This window comes from Castor canadensis, chromosome 8 (assembly GCF_047511655.1).
Source record: "Castor canadensis chromosome 8, mCasCan1.hap1v2, whole genome shotgun sequence".
NCBI lineage: Eukaryota > Metazoa > Chordata > Mammalia > Rodentia > Castoridae > Castor > Castor canadensis.
This window is the reverse complement of record NC_133393.1, coordinates 130,156,634-130,171,974: the sequence shown is the minus strand read 5'-3', so window position 1 is coordinate 130,171,974 and position 15,341 is coordinate 130,156,634.

The following is a 15,341-nucleotide window of genomic DNA, read 5'->3' as shown; positions in this document are numbered from 1 at the left end:
TACTGTTGTTTGAGAGAGGTGCCAAGGAGAGAAATTACAAGGCTGAACAGCACACGTATCCTTAAATTTTTATATGTACTCCTATATGACTTTCCAAAAATAGTTTTTACAGTTAAGTATTTCTCAGTGATGTATGAGCACCTTCTATAACCCACAGAAGCTATTGAGCATTTTGCTTTTTACTAGTCAAATGGATATAATAATATACACTATTGTTATTTTAATGTAGATTTTCCCGGTTATGATGTAATATGAGCAGCTTTTCATTTGTTTGTAGCCATTTAGAGATTTCCTATTCTAGTTTTTTTTTTTTTTTTTTGTAAATACTGGGTTTTGCAATTGCTAGGTATGTGTTCTGCCACTTGAGCCATGCCTCCAGTCCTTTTTGTATTGGTTATTTTTGAGATGAGGTCTTGCTTTGTGCCCGGGCTGGCCTGAACTGGGATCCTGATCCTCCTGTTTGTGCTTCATGGCATAGCTGAGATGACAGCTACATGCCACTGTATCCAACCATTGGTTGAGATGGGGTCCTGTGAACTTTTTGTCTAGGCTACCCTCGAGCCTCAATTCTCCCCATCTCCTCCTCCCAAGTAGCTAAGATTATAAGTGTGGGCCACTCTTCCTGGCCTTATTCTGATTGATTCTTCATTCATTTTTTTTATTCATTAGCTTGTTGCTATGGTGAATGTATACCCCAAGGTTCATGTGTTGGAAATTTAATCCCCAGTGCAACAGTGTTGGGAGGTGGGGCCTAATGGTAGGTGTTTAGGTGAAGAACACTCCATCTTCATGAATGGATCAATGTCATTATTGTGGGAGTGGGTTTGCTTTAAAAGTGAGTTCCTTCCCCACTGCCACCCCACCCCCAGCCCACTCTTATCTTTCTTTAGTCTTCCACCACGAGCAAGAAGAAGTCCATCGTTAGATTGTGGCAGCTGAGTGAGGAAATTGCCTCCCTCTGGAACCATGAGGAGTACAGTTCCGTTGTTTCTAAGTGGGATTCTGTTATAGCAGCACAGTGCAAACTAAGACAATTTGTTGTTTTTGTTTCTGTTAATTTGTATAGAACAAGAACAAAACAAAAAAAACCCTGGGGAGATCTATGCTGCAAATATTCCCAAACGTATCATTCTCCTGTTGACTTTATTATGGAAACTTTCTTTTGCCAAAAATTTTAAGTTCTTATATGACACTATTTTTATCTTTTATATCTTCTATAATTAGCAAGAAAGTCTTGTTTTACTTATAGCTTGTATAGATATGTGCATATAATAGGCTAGAGAGGATCTGGAATCCATGGTAAATTTGGGATTTATGCTTTCACATAGTCTTCATGTAAATGTTCATTTATCTCATGTCCATATATATATTCACATATATGTGTCTATATATATTAACATATATTTGTGTATATACAATTATTGATTCTCTATTTCATGTCACTATTTCTACTACTACCTATTAGTTCCATAAGCCATTTTGATTCAGAAGTCTAAGAGATTTGAATTGCTTATGGAGGGGAAGAAAGTCATATGCAAGTATAGAGTCCAGTTAAATCTAAGACTGAAAATCCTTTCTTTTGAGTAGAACGCTTTCTTACCTAAAATGAACCACACAGTCTTTTCCAATGGATGTCCCTTGTGCTAGTTACCACTATTAGTCTTTAGAGAAATTTCTTTGTGTTCAGTTAGACTCTAAAGATTCCACACTTCTCCTGACCATATACCCTTTCTATAATAAGTAGCCTGAGAAGGCAGCAGAGAACTACATTGGTTATCAGAGAAGCTAAGGAAGAACCAGATGTGGTAGCAGAAGCCTATAATCTTCATCCTCGGGAGGCTCTGGCAGGAGGATGAGGAATTTGAGGCCAGCCTGGCAGCCTAAGTTACATAGTGAGATCCCAAAAAACAAAAAACAGAAAAACAAACAAATAAAAAAACCCCCACAAAAAACAAAGAAACAAACTTTCCCCCCCAAAAAAACCAAAAGAAAAATCTTAAAACAACAACAAAGAGTTAATATACCCATCTTAATTCCCTTAATTTCTTTGGCTTAAATATCCTACGTGGTATTTGATAACAGAGACACAATTTTACTTATAGTAACACTAAAATTTGCACATCAGTTGTGGAAATTTGCCAGCAAAATTATAGTTAATCCATGAAAAACCCAAAAGTGAATTTGACTTATTTCCTATTCTTCCAGGTTCATTTCATTTGAACTTTGTTCAAAGTCATGGGAAAATAAAGCAGGACACAACAGTTTAATGTTTGACATGAAATGTGGTGTACAGCAGTGATTGTCCCTCATTCTAGGACATACCGTCTCCTACTCGTGAATGAGTAAAAGACATTGCTTCTTTAGGATTTTCCCTTTGGTGACCTTTAAGAAAATTCTAAGGGAAAGCTCTAACTGGGTTCATTCTACCTCCCCCTCATTGCTCTCAAAGAAGTATTGGGGAAGTGTCAGTTCTACAAATCAAGCTCTGACTCAATACAAAAAAATTTTAAGGAATTGAATTTCATATGCAGATCACCTAGCCTAAGACAATTTTATCGTTCCCAGGACACTAACTTATTTTTGGTGGGGAGGAGAGAAGAGGCTATTGGCTATGAAATTTTATTACAAAAGCCTATCTCTTTTTATTCTTTTCTGTACTGAAGCAAATAGACTTACTCCTTATCATACAAACTTATTCAACCTTAGGGTCTTAGAATTGTAAGGGACATTATAAGTCAGCCAACATTAGAAATCAGCTAATTTAAACTCCTGCTAAATGCTCCTTTTTTTTACCCCCAAGCTACCAGTTGACTTAAGGGAAGTCAAGATTCTGTAAACAGCTGAGCTCTGTTTCATGTCTTACTTCTGTCTTCCTCTGAACTTTGATCAAATGGCTTTGCCAGGAGGACTTTCCAGGGGTGGGGCTTGTCTTTGAGTACTTGTGAGAAATCATTTATGTCCTACATTTTTGGAGGAGGTGATCACAGCAGGGATTTTTTTTTTTTTTTTTTTTTTGCTTCTTAGGGAAGGAGTGTATGAGTGCATTTTTTTTTTCTACTTGCACAGCTGGTAGTTCCCTGCTGACTGGTGTTTGTTTTGAAGTCATGTGGCTATGGGGGGGTTTCTGCCAATGTTTACTCATTACACATTCAAATATGACACTCTGACGCCCATTCACAGGAGAACTTTGGTGTCGTATCCAATTCTCCTGCCAGAACAGGAAAGTTTATTCCCAGAGTGAAAGTGGCTTTCTTTGCAAAGCCAGAAGTTTTACTGTTCATCAGGCATAACTTAGAACTGTTCCTTTTTAAATATTAAATTTATTTAATTATTTAATTTTTACATTATTTAAGATGCCTGCGTGGCTGATCATAACTGAAATATTTCTTAATCTGTACCACATTTATTAACCGCATGTACAGTTATAAGGAAGGGCTGGTCACATGTCTTCATACATTGTGATGGTGACATTAATTGTAACATTCTTACTGGTCTTTGTGACCTCTCCGTGAGGAAGGAGAACATATCCTGCTGTACTGAACACAGACAAGGCTATATGACTTGTTTTGCCCAATAAACTGAGAGTGAAAGCCACTTTCCACCAGAAACCCTAAGAGCCAGGGTGGGGGCGGTCACTGGCACATTTCATTCTGCCACATGACTGGCAAGGTTCCAGAGACAGGCTGTTCTATCAGCAGGGAGGGTGGGGGGTGGGGAGCCTCTGGAGCAAACACAAAGTAGGTCACAGCCCAGCTGCTGTGGGACATGAACAAGAAATCAAACTTTATTACCATGAACCTCAGAGTTCTGAAGACCATTTGTTACTGCAATATAACCTAGCTCATCCTGACTAATGCAGACTATGTCCTGGAAAGAGCAGAAAGAACCTGCTCGAGTTCTGATTCTGCCATTTAATAATCAGCTAAATTGGACAATTCTAAAGTACTGACAACTTTGACAACTTGAACCTGTTTTTTCTTGTGAGAAGTGGGGGTAATAACCATGACATTCCTGACCTCATGGTGGTGTGGCACCAAACAGGCATTATTTAATTTATAGCACACTGAAATGGACCATATAAAGGTACGGCAGAATAAAGGCTGGATTTTTTCTTTCTCTTTTGGTAAATTGCATGTTCTGATCTTTGCTTCTTTTCAAAGTAGCAGAGTTTATTTTCTGGTAATAAACTTTTCCGAGTTTATTTTCTGGTAAAGAAAAGTTCTGGAGTATATAGTTGTCAAGTTTTATAAGTTGTCAAGCATAGCTACTCACGAACACTTGGCTGACAGTGATCCTCGTGATTCTTCCGGCTTTGAGATGGGCACACATGCAGTAGTGCTGAGACATGTGGACACCTTCCTGGTCACACCCATCAGCCCAAGTATCTTTTCTGAGCCATGAGCATCTCCTGTTCAGGTAGTTAGACAGCATTATAAATGACAGAGAAAATTGTTATAGTGCTTATTTGATGAGGAAGATTTAGGTGGTAGAAAAAGCATTAGCTTTAGAAACAGATAAATCTGGCACATAGAAATCATGGTTGACTAAATGAATGAATCAACTTAAATTTCACCAGCATTTTATAGCTATATGATGATATACATGATACGTATTACCTCTGAACTCCAGTTTTCTTCCTTGAAAAAAAAAATCGTAATTTCTACCTCAAGGGGCTTTTTTTTTCAGTGTTGGAATGAAGCCTGGGACCTTCCCCATGCCAATCAAACATTCTATCACTGAGCTACCTCCCCAGCTTTCAAAGGAATTATTTTTTCTTGTCATTGTTGTTTTGGTTCTTTTGGTTTTACAGAATTAATAAAATGGCAGGTGTACAACATTAATCAAAGTGCCTGGTAAGAATGGGATAAAGGTGAACCTTTAGTTTATATACCATGTTAGGTACTGGAGTTGGTGGCCAGCATATAGAAAAAAAAGAGTGGCCTTTTTGGCTTGTTCACAGGGCATTGTTAATGAGGTCTCCATATCCCTCTGGAGAAAATCAATAGCATTTTGATAAGACCACACTCTTTCCCTACAGAAGCAATTCCATATGAGTGCACCCAGGAAAGCATTTGGAATGCTTTTGATACACAAAAACTTCAAGGACTGTGCCTTGGAAAAGCTTTCCTAACAAAAGGGGCTACACTGCTTCCCATTGCCTGGTTTTCGGAGTGGGTTTCCATCTCCACTCAGCTCCACCACCTTCATCTCTCAGAGCTGTGCCTATATCTGCCTCTGTAATATATTTGCAGGTGCTTGAAAGACCCTTTGGCAAGTGTTTCTCAGTATCAAACTTAGGAATTTATGTGAGCAACAATGAGGTAGATGGCCAATTTTTAAATGATCTGCACCAAGAAAAGGAGAAGAGATGAAGCTTTGTTGCCTCTTATATACCTGGTTCCCTTCCAGGCATTTATCATTTCATTTAATCCTCAAAGCAGCCCTTGAAGATAAGTGGCTTTATATATTTTGCAGTGTTGATTTTAAAATGAGGTTATGAACGTACAAAGAAATTTAGGAGTTTGCCCAACATCACATAAGCAATAAGTGGTATCACTGAGCACTGAATATCTATCTCATTCTACAACCATGGTCTTTTTTCATATTACCATGCCTTGCCATCCCCTACCTATTCCTTAGCTCTGTGCATGATGTAACAAAGAAATCAACAGCTTGGTGTGCTTTAGAGCTTTGGGAGCAAGGGCACCTGGGTTCTTACACTGATACTGTCACTTATTATGTGGTCTTGGACAGTTTACTCGTCATCTCTGAAATTCAAGCACGTCATTTGTAAAAAGAGAAAGATGATCTCTGTCAAGCGATGCCTTTGTGACAATCAGAAACACTAGATGGGGAGCTTCTGGCATAGTAGAGTCATTCAGTTATGCCAGTTGCTGATGTTTTTATCATTGTGACCCTCTGTAAATGAATCCCTGAATACGATGATGAACTCTACAGGGCTGCACTTGGTATGTGTCTAATGGGTGATACAGGTATCAGACAAACTTGAAAGGAAGTGGAAGGGGGAGATTGTTTCTTGCTAGAATACCTGGTACAAGATCTTAGACAGTCACTAGACTGGAAAGTCCATCAGGTGAGGAATTGGGCCTGCTTCTCTTTCTTAGCATTGACTTTGTAGGACCTAACACAATTGGTAGCATGATGTCAAGGTGTCAATAAAAGTGTGCTAATTAAATGAATGAAAATTAGTCCTTAAAAGATGGATTTATTTTATTTTATTTATTAGTATTGTATTTTGGAGTGATGCTGGATTTGAACTAAGGGCCTTGTGCTTACACTAAGCAAGTTCTCTACCACTTGAGCCACACCATCAAGCTCAAAGGATGGGTGGTGAAGGAGTGTAAAGGATACTGGAGGAGATGCAAAAACTGAATTAAAAAAAAAGATGAGTGGTCAGAAACACAGTACTTGCAGGAGACACTGAAATCGGAGGATTGGAGACAAGGTGTGCTTGGATAAGTAATTTGTATAAAATGGGAATTTAAAGTAGGGCAAGGCAATCAGTGGTATTTAACCCTGCAGAAAGTTATAGAGAGGTGGAATGGCTCGAGTGGTAGAGCGCAAGCCTAGCAAGAATGAGGTCCTAAGTTCAAACCCCATACCACAAAGAAAAAAACAATCAGAAAGTTATACAGACTCTAATTCAATAATCAGGCAGTGATGAGGCCAATGATTATCCTCAGTAAATGATATGTGTGGTAGTAATTCATCTGGTTGTTGTGGTGATTAAATGAAATACTCCATGCCAAGATCTTGGCATAGGACCTGGAACATAGAAGGCACTCAGTACATTACTTACTGCTAACATCAAATTGTTATTTATCATTTTGACATTTTGGTGAGTGTTGATAGGGAAAGCCACATTGTGGAGGTAGGAGTACATTAGATCAGATAATGACAGATGTTTTCTTTTTTGCTTGTTTGTTTTGCCAGCATTGGGGTTTGAACTCAGGGCCTCATGCTTGCAAGGCAGGTGCTCTTACCGTTTTGAGCCATTCCACCAGCCTGAGATGGCAGCTGTTGACATTTATTAAGAACCTGTCCTAGCCCTTGAGAGGACCCAGAACTAAAATGTCCTCATATCCTCTTACTGTGACTTGGAACACAGAAACATGGCTTGAGGACTTTATTGACAGGCACTGAGTTGTGATCTAAATAAGGAGTATAATTTTCTTTCTTTTTTTCTTAAGATCTGGGGATTGAGTCCAGGTCCTCACACTTACTGGGCAAATACTTTACCACTTGAACTAGCCACCCAGCCCTTTTTTTGTTTTTATTTTGTTCTTGAAATAGGATCTTTCTAGGTTTTCCTGGGCCAAGCTCAAATTCAAGAGTCTCCTCCTTGAACATCCTGAGTAGCTGGAATTACAGGTGTGCTACACCATGCCAGCATGAGTATAATATTAAGAGCCAATTTTGTAAGTTGATTTTTGAGACTCCTTCTTATGACATACCCTGAATTCAATCAGTTTCTATGCTGTACCCAGATGTCATCTTGGGAAGAAAAAGGGAGTGGGAAGATCTAGTTTTTGACTTTTATCCAATGGACCAGAAATTATGAGGTTAGACTAAGACTCACTTTCTCCAGCAGGTCATGTAAGGAGACATGGAGAAGGTGCAGACTCAATAAAAAGCACTTTTAGAACAAATGCTGTCTGCGTGACTGAATATTTTGCTAGCAATTTTATGACTCCACTATGCGAGTACTTAAATAACTGTAGCACAAGGTAGAAGATGATAAACACAGAGTACATAAGCGCTGTGGGAATTTGAAGGACTTATTCAGTGAATTGTGGAGGATACAGAACCGGAGCTGTTTTTTCTCCAACCAGAAATTTAAAACAAACAGAAAAATGGGAAGAATCATAGAATGAACACCCATGAAACCTTCAAAGGGATTCAACATATTATAAACTTGTGGCCTGTTTGCTCTCCCTCTCTCTTTTGCATGCATATATATTCTAATGTATAATATTCATAGCAAAGATTTTTGGGGACTATCTGAGAGCAAATTGCCAACATGACACCTTGTTCCTAAGTACTTCAGCATGTATCTCTTGTGAACAAGAACTTTCTCACACATAACTCAGCATCATTATCATAATGCCCAAAGTAAATTGAGGAATAAGTTTGATGGCAGAGGACACAGGTAAGTCTAAGCACAGCTATAGTAACCTACTTTATTTCTTCCATTTGATGGGAAATGTCCCCAAGACCAGAGAGCTGAAGCAATTTGCTGAAGGCCACTGAGGTAGTTTGTGTACAGTCAGGACCAGAAACCACATTTCCTGATTCCTTTTGCATTGCTCCCACCCTTCTCTTCCTGGCACTGCACTAAATTTAGAATATGACACTCTTGGCTTTTCAGGGGCACCTTGAACTCGATGTCAGTTTAAAAAGTTGGTTGTATGGCATCTTTCTGTGTGGGTTTCCATGATGTTACCAATCTAAATCCTGCCAGTTCTCCTATGAGGTCAAGACTTAAACAGGTGGAGAAATAGAAGTCAGGATGACTAACTGCACAGGGAGTTGTGGAAAAAGCCAGGAGTAATGTTCCAGGTCCTTGGGAGAAAGGAGTGCTGGAGCCTTGAGCTGGCATCCACTTCTTACCCTGTGGTCTTAGGCCTGGGTCGCCTCCTTCTCACTTGTTCTTCCTACGACAAGAGAGGAGAAGCCAGCAGATGTGGGGAGGTGGCTGGGCTGTGAACCAGGATTACTTCCTGCTGGTCTGTCTCCACTTGTGACTATAGACAGTGATTCTCAGTCAGGGGTGACTTTGCTCCCTAGGTGATATTTGTTTATGACTAGGGATATTTGTGGTTGTCACATTTGGGGACTTGCTAGTGGTATCTATTGGGTAAAGGCCAGATATGCTGCTAAATATCCCACTTAGACAGGACAGCCCTTACTATAAATCACTCAGCCCAAAATGTCAGTAGCACTGAGAGTAAGACCCTCTTTTAGATAAATCATTCGTATTTTTCAGGCCTTCATTGCTTTATTTTAAGTGGGGACATCTGGATTAGCCCAGTGGTTTTCCAATCTTGAGAATGCTTCAGAATTTTCTGGGATGCTCGTTGTTAAAAATGCGGGTTTCTGGTCCCATCTTGGGAGTTCCACAAATGGTGCACGGAGTCCGCACTTTGAGAAATGCTGCTCTCAATGATTTCTAAGCTCCCTCCTTTTCCTGTTCTGAAAATGCTGATATATAACAAATGCACTTAGGGCTCCTGCCTGAACATAGGATGCGTATGGAAACAGGACATAATAAGCCTCCTTACAACCTCACACATCCACACACCTGTACTCCCATGGCTCACAGAGGGGTTGTGTGTATATTTGGTGAGGTTTGAGGCCAAGCTCTTTTTGCCCTTCCTTTGAAGCTTGTGTGCCTGCTGACACCTGGTGTGAATAATGCTGTAGACACATGGCAGTGCCAGTTATTCTGGAACCCTTGGTGTGACAGAAGCCCAGGGTACAACAGACACTTCTGTAAATTCAAGTGTCTACTTTCCAAGCATCTTCTCAGAGGTGCTTTGTAGCATAAAACCATTATTTGTCATAGATTAGATGGTTAGAGTACTATCAAGAAGGTGTAGACATAATGGTTTGTTTGCTGATTGTAAGGTTTGGAAAGGAAAAAAAAATCCTTTTGAGTCATGTGTTATTTTGGGAGAAGGGCAAGGTTAGGTGTGTTGCTACTTTGACAAAAGCATGACTCCAAGTGTACTCATAGCCACTAACCATTGAAATCTTCTCTGAGTCAGATGAAATGCTATGTGACATCACTTAAATCTTGAAGAGCACTGCAAGGAAAAAACAATTTTTTTAAACCAGTTTTTAGATGAGGAACTGAGATTCAGAGACATTTGGTGACTTGTCTAAGTTCACACTATTAGTAAGTGGCAGTCTACTTAACAATGCAACCTCTTTGATTAGAAAATTCGTTCTATGTTATTATTGCTAAATTGCTCCTGTGAGGATTAAAGTTGACCCTAAAAGGGAAGAGACCAGGAAAGTAGAGAGCACCATATCCTAATAACTTCACATGTGCTCTGTCTTTAAATACCTATGTATCTATGCAATTGGGCTTGAGTTTTGCTAGAAGTTTGTTTGGATATATTGGGATAAGATTCAATGCTTATTTACTTAATTATTCCTTAAGTATCCAAATGTCTCCTCCAATATTAGTATCTTTCAAGGAAGGAGGATTGTTATTTATTAAAGTCTTTTATACAGACTCTTTTTCTTTCTTTCTTTTTCTCCTTTTCTCTCTCTCTCTTTTTAAACCTTCCTTCCTTCCTTCTTTCCTTCCGTTCTACCTCCCTTCCCTCCTCCCTCGCTTCCTTCCTTCTTCCTTCCATTTCTTTCTCTTACCATACTTGTGTTTGAACCAACAATTTCACACTTGCTAGGCAGGTGCTCTACCACTTGATCTACACCTCTAGCCCAAGATACATTTATTTTTCTAAGACCTCATGTCAGAACTACTGAATTAGAACCTCCAGATATAAGGTTCAGGGTATTTTTTTTCTATCAGTCTCTAAAATTTCCATCAGTAGGATCACTATTCTTTTTGGCGTGCTGAGATGTTTTCTGTAGAAGGCTTCAGTTCACATGCAAACTTGTTAACTAGAAGCAGTGAGACAATGAGTCACTCCCTTTGCCAATGTAATGATGTGGGCAGGTGTTGATCGTGTCTTGGGAGAAAGAACATGTAGTAGTTATGAAATGATGTGAAGATTCACTTGGGAGACAATTGCCCATCTTATCCTAGGTGTATTCAAAAGACTAAGTCTGGGTGGATTTTTTAGTGGGAAATTCTAAGTAATCTCTTAGTACATTTGATTACTGAGAAAATGAATATTGGAATTGGGAAAAGTTTAATAACAAAAGGTGAACTCTTTTCCTTCCTTCCTTCCCCCAACCTTCTTTTTGGACATAGGATCTAGCTATGTAGCCCAGGCTAGCCTCAAACTTATAATCACTCATTATCCTCCTGCCCAAGCCTCTCAAGTGTTGGTGTGTACCACCATACCCGGCTGAATTACTTTGATCTTCCTAAAACAAATTGATGGTAATGACATTATTATATATTTCAAAGAAATTTAGCATTCAATTATAACTTTATGTATACTTTATCAGATGTATTTTGCAAAGAAGTAGAAATTAGAGCTTTTAATATGGTTTTGCTACTAAAAGGACATTATCACACATGATGTGTTTTCTCATTAGAATGATATTTCATTTTACAAATATAAGTGTGTGTTCAGTTAGCTATAACATACTTTCTAGATAATACAGTAAGTGCCAGGTCTTCATTATTTTCTTGATAGCATTTAGAATCTTGGAATGAACAGGTTCACCTCTTGCCAATGCTTGGTTCCCCAGATCTTTGTTCATATATCTGTAATAGCACTAACCATGTTTTATTACAATCTACCTGCTATGCATTTGCTTCACTACATAGTGAGAAAACCAAAGGAACAGAAACTGAATACTATTCATTTTTGTATACATACTGAATAGCATGGAAAAGCATTTAATAAATATATCAAATGAATTAAATTCATTTGAATTTAATTATTAAATTAAATATATTTTCTTTCAATACAAGCCAAGTCTTGCTTTGGTAGACTCTCTCATTAGCCATAAACTTACTAGAAAAATAAAACATTACTATTTATGTGTGAAGGTAGTGTTATTGAGCTGCCATCAAAGTGAAATGACAGCATAGAGCTGGGCAATTTACTAAGAGAATCCGGGGATTAGTAGAGCTCAAGCCACACATTTAACATAGGTTTCTTATAGTCATGTGTATTTCAGACCAATACTTTTTTTTTTTTTTTTTTGCTCTTTAGGACTAGCTGTTTAATTTCATTTATTTATTTTTGAACAAAGGTAAACCATACTTCCTGTAGAAAAATATAAAATATAGTTCTGTGTCAATTAAGGCTCTTTGGCTATAAATAATATCAATGAACAAGAGCTAATTTAGCTAAAAAAGAAAGTTTATTGAAAGGACAGAAGGAAGCTTTCAGAATGGATAGAAGGACTAAGGAGAAGAGCATCTCTAGAGAATAATGCAGGCAGAATTTGATTGTAGTGTAGATGCTACTATGAGACTGAACAAATCTACCATTTTTATGTCCCAGTGTAACTTGTCTAGAGTATTGCTAGCTCATCTTTGAGTGTCACAAGCTCCTTGGCTTGTTCTGAACTTGTGAGTAAAATAATCTGGCAAAGGAATCATCAGAGCCCTTCTTCAGCTCCCTCCACGGTGAGCAAGGACCCTCCTCCCATGGTGAGCAGTTATTATCCTGTCAAGATGCCCACATGAGGAAGAGATCAATCTCCAGTTAGAAATTGGGGCACTAGTGGAGAACAGGAATGGACACTGGTGGAAGGAAATAAAGGCAATTATTTAAAGTATTATCTCTAGACTTTATTCTAATCATAAGTCTAGAAAACAGATTAATATATAATATATATCTACTATATAGTGAAACATATATTTCAATTGAAATATTTATATATTTATTTAAATTAAAAAATAACATCTTGTGTGTATTTCCTTATTAAACATACTTCAAAAACATCCTAATAATAGCATACAATTTCATCTTTGGACTACTCTGTGGAAAGATATTTGGGCCATTTTCAGATGTCTTCTATTATAATTCAGTGACAAGAGGCGATGATAGAACAAAATGGACGTTGGTATCTGTGATAATTATGTCTAAATTTCAATTATACCATTGTCTTAGTTAAGTGCTCTTAGGGAAAATGTCTAATCTCTGAGTCTCAGTGTCCCACTCTAAGATAGGGATTTTAATAAGTACCTTACCAGTTTGGATTCTATAAGGGTTTAGCTTGACATAACTGCAGCCATCTTGATTCATAACCACCATGATTGATCCAGAGTCACCTTTTCCCATGTAGTTTCCCAGCATACTAAAAACAGACAAAGCAATTAGAATGGTATGTGGAGCTTTACCAGCAGACTCTGGCTTCAGAAAAGTGCCTGATCCTCCTATGAGTTTAAGATAAACCAGGCACATTCTGGCTAAGATAAAGTTACTTTTGTGTTAACTAATATATGGCCTTCCTTCTGCCCCAAATTTCAGGAATCCACTTGGTTTTGCTGTCACCTAGGGCCATACTCACTTTTGTCAACAAATCCTCCCAATATATTGCTCTCTGTACAATTACCTGTCTGCCTCTTTTGGATACTTTTTTTTTTTTGGCATCTTGGGGCTAGTTATATACTGGGACAAGTTGTTGTTCCTTAAGAAACATGTTGAGTTTGAAGTCATGGTGGCCAAGTGTCCACAAACTAGAACAAGAGGTTCTAGACTGGAGGTATAGCTTAAAAAATCATTTTTAAAGGACATTTGAAGTCCTAAGAGAAGGTGAAATGAGATAGGAGGAGAGTGTAGAAAGAAAAGGGCGGTGAACCAAGGCTTCAAAGAGACTCTGGTACACCAGTGCTTAGCAACTAAGGGGAGGTCAGGTGCAAAAGCCATAGGATAAAGAACAGATGGTAGAGGGTGAAAAGAGAACAATGAAAACTGGAGGAAGCCAAAGAGATCATTTTGAGAAGCAACTGAGAGAGTGGTCAGAAAGTACAAGTAGGAAGAAGATATGGTAGGGAGTCAGGATTAGAAGAAGGAGAGACATTGTCGCATGTCTCAGAGAGTTGCAGTAAAGGCTGGACTGACAATGGCCATTTGATTTGGAAATTGGGAAGGCTTTCATTGCTTCAGCTGGAAATTTTCATGGGGTGAAATGCCAGAAGTTAGAGAGGAACATGTGATAATTACAGAGCGTATATTTAAGTTTGTACAAGCAAGGCAGGAGGAAGGTTGGAGAGAAGCTAGAAGGTCTCAAGGGAGGATGTTGCTTTTCCTCATCTCTTTCTTGCCAGTACTGTGATTTGAACTCAGGGCATCACACTTGTTAGGCAGGTGCTCTACTGCTTGAGCCACTCTGCCAGTCCAAGGATGTTGTTTTTAAAATGATTGTGGAGGTCTGTCTGGGCAAGGTTTTAGTGTGAAGGAAGAAGACAATGGAAAAGGAGGAGGTTATAAGTACAGGAAGGAAGGATGTATGCACTCATTTGTTTATTCCTTTACACATTTATTTAATCAACACACTAGAAATAAAGTACCTACTATGTGCTAAGAACTATTCTATGTACTAGATGTAGCAAAGATTAGGCAGGTTGTGGTACACTTTCCTTAGAGAATATATTCTAGTGAGAAAACAGAAGATGAACAATAATGACACAATGACAACATTGGAGCAATTTAGGAAGAAAACCATGGACAACTTAAAAGTGTACGTAGAGCATTAAATTGGATTTATTGCTTTGTAGTGAGTTGCTCCTTTCAATTGGCTGTTCAGGAATGGCTGGTCTGAGGAACTGATATTTAAACTGAAGACTTATATGACAGGAAGGAGACTGCCATGCAAAGATCCGTAGGAAGAGATTCAAAGCAGACGGGATGGTTCAGTGGCTCCAATATGAGCTTGGCCCATGTGAGCAACAGCAGAAGGCTAGGGTAATGGTCAAGGGAAGGAATTAGAGGCATGATCATAAAGGAAGACAGAAGCCAAATATGGAGGTACTTTATAAGTGAAGGTTTTATTTTAAATTGGATTAGAAGCCACCAAGGAGTGATAGGAGTACACCCAGGTTTCAAAAGGATCATTCTGGCTACCATGAGACTATGGTGTAGCAGGCAGGAGCAGAAGATGGGGCAAGTTAAGAAATGATTGCTGTAGTCCAAACAAGTGATGGTACAGCTTGGACTAGGGTGGAGATGCTGAGGAAATCAGGTTGTATTTCAGAGTAGTCAGAGGACATGTTGATGGATTGAAAGTGAGGGCAGAAACGAGTCAAGAAGGGATTGTTGCTGGAGGACTAGCATGAATGGCAGATTTTTTTATTGGAACAGGAAAGAATGGGAGGTATGTGTAAATCAATAGTTGTTCCTCATCCATAGAAAGGGGATGATTGATGGAGAAATGACTTGGAGGAATACGCTCATTGTTTTCTCCAGCTCATTGTTTTCTGTAATTGCAGCTGCACCTGTAAGTCTCCGGGTTACTGAAAATATGTAGAATCGATCTACAGTATCCACTTCTTGACCTTCACTGTTTCTTGTGCTTATATTCCTGTCCTTCTGCTTCTTGGTTCTGGCTCTGTCCCACGTGCTTGGTCCTGGAAAATCATTTATCCTTTTTCTTATTACCCAGCTTCTTAGCTGAATCGCAACTCTGCATACTTACTTTACCTCAGCTTTAAGATCCTCAAT